This window comes from Carassius carassius, unplaced genomic scaffold, assembly GCF_963082965.1.
Source record: "Carassius carassius unplaced genomic scaffold, fCarCar2.1 SCAFFOLD_84, whole genome shotgun sequence".
NCBI classification, from domain to species: domain Eukaryota; kingdom Metazoa; phylum Chordata; class Actinopteri; order Cypriniformes; family Cyprinidae; genus Carassius; species Carassius carassius.
In genome coordinates this window covers 157,501-160,000 of record NW_026775170.1, presented here as the reverse complement: position 1 = coordinate 160,000, position 2,500 = coordinate 157,501, and the positions used below count along the sequence as shown (strand labels likewise).

Below are 2,500 nucleotides of genomic sequence, written 5' to 3'. Positions count from 1 at the left end.
GTTCAAGATCCGAGTCAGGTTGACTCTTCAGCGGGATAATGATTGTCCAAATATATGGAAGGCCAAAAGGGACAAAAACTGGTGAATTTTTAATGCGTCAACCACACGTCAAATACGCGTATTTCACACGTAGACAACACGTGAAATTATTACTGAAATATTATTAGTAATTAGTTACACTACTAGTTACTGCAAAATTAATATTTTTACAATAAATTACTAGTTACTAATTTACTTGAGATATGACTATCTGAGCTGTTTGATGTTTCAGACATTTTAGAGTACATGGAACAAATACACGGGTACACTCCAGTTTCAAAATGATTGGTTGCGTTCAAAAACTGAATTTCTAGGTTTTAAATGATACCCAATTATATATATTAATTGGGTATCAGTGAACGAGAAATATGAGATGGTGGATTGCGTGAACGAGAACGGTTCGTTCACCTAAAAGATTCGTTCAAAAAGAACGATTCGTTCACGAACGACACATCACTATTACCTAGTCTATGAATGGTACACCCCCTAAGCTCACAGAAGTGGTTTGACCCAAGTCCTCAGCAGCCAATGACCCGTTCAAACTGATTTTTAACGCGTACTTCACACGTATTTAACACTGATTTTTCACGCGTAAACAACACGTATTTAACATGTTTAATACGTGTTTTTTATGAGTGAAATAAACGTATTTAACGTGTTGTTGATGCAACTGTGTGTATCTGGACAATGCAAATAACAAAGCGTTTGGTAGATGACCTTTGACCTGCAAGACAAGCTGAGTAACCCTGGGTAAACAGACAGCTGTGTGTGTGTGTGTGTGTGTGTGTGTGTGCGTGCGTGTGTTTGTGTGTCTCTCTGTGTGTGTTTCTGTGTGCAGTGTTGAGTACTTGAGACTCTAGGCCTGTACCATGATGGCAACCGAACAAATTCGGAGTTACAGAATTAGTTTTGAGTTGACAAACCAAAACTCTCCAATCTGACTTTGTTGGTACCATGATGCTGTTCATCAACTTTCTTTGTCAACTCAGGCTTTGATCCTGAGTTTGTGGAGAGCGTGCACATGAATGTGTGACATCACTGGCGAACAGCCAATCATGAGCCTTGCAACACAAAGCAAGTTTGATTTACTTCTCTCGAGATAAAGGTTAAAGGTTTTGCTGAAGGTTAAGAGATTGAAGAATATGACAAATTTAAACGTCATATGAAAAATGAAATAAAAATAAATTATCTTGCTCCATCAGTGCAGTCACAAGTGAAACTTGTTATCTTAGTTTATACATTTGAAAATATACAGTATAGTGATACAGACTCGGACGTGTAAGTTCAGATTTTTATTTTTTTTTAATAGTGCAATCATTTGATACTACACCTTATTTATATTACATGATCTGTATACATTAATATTTTGTTTCAAATAAATATTATTTATTATACAATAATTATATAAATCATAAAATGACTGCGTAATTATCATTAAAGCCAGACTTCTTTTATTTATTTTTTTTGCATTAGTGACCTTTGATTTGAAGATAAACTGGAGTGACTTTGTGTCAAACATGTGTCAGTTCTCTCACATCTGATTGGTCCAGCTTCAGTCTGAGATCAGGTTAGCCGTGGAGTGTAAGTTACTAAGGCAATGAATGCCGCTAAAAGCTAAGCCACTTATGTGGAACCTAAAACCCAGTATTGGTGCAAACTAACCTGAAACATACCTGGCTAGCCAGCTAATCTAGTTTCATGGTACAGGCCCTCGGACTCGGTCTTGAACTTGGTCTCGAGACCGTATTTTAATGGTCTCGGTCTTGTCATGGACTCTCATGGAAATTTTGATGACAAAACAAATCACGTTGAAAAACAACAAAACAGCCGTAGAGCCAAGACACAGACTGCCGCTCTGGCTCCACCCACTTCCTGCTCACTCGTGCCACTGCTCATGGGTAATGTAGTTCGTCTGAATATGTTGTAAAGGCGAACAACAAACGATCACAAACATTAAAGCAATTATAATAATTTAACCTTAGTTATAATTGTTCAATGTCAATCAACTACAACTTATAAATTGTAACATCGGACTTATTCCCGAGTCCACTTGAGTCGTAAACAAAATATTTCTTGACTATTACTGTATGTTAGGGTTGTGCGGATAGACGATAGTATCGTGTATCGACGATAGTCAGAGATATCGACATAAGCAGATTTCTCTGTCGATAATCAAGACATTAGGCTCATTTTCCTATTACTGTATTAGATTATAATAATAATAACTATTATTTTTATTAGGCTGCTTATTAAAATAAAACTGCCCAGCTATTTCATTTCAGCATCGCATTTCACACACACACAGCGCGAGCGAGTGCAGGAGGATTAGAGCCTGTAGTCACTGAAGCTCCGCCTTGACTCTGATAACTCGTTAAATCCATGAAATGAAAGAGATAGAAAACGAGGAGTTGGTGTCCCACACATTTAATGGCTGCTACACGACAACACGCTCTTCTCATAC

General features: G+C 37.3%; 1 protein-coding gene across 2 annotated transcripts in view; it reads left to right on the top strand.

Annotated features, from left to right (window-relative positions):
- The window catches only part of LOC132137500 (acyl-CoA dehydrogenase family member 11-like), a 40,860-nt gene that overhangs the window by 353 nt on the left and 38,007 nt on the right, over window positions 1-2,500 (top strand). The window lies entirely within an intron of this gene.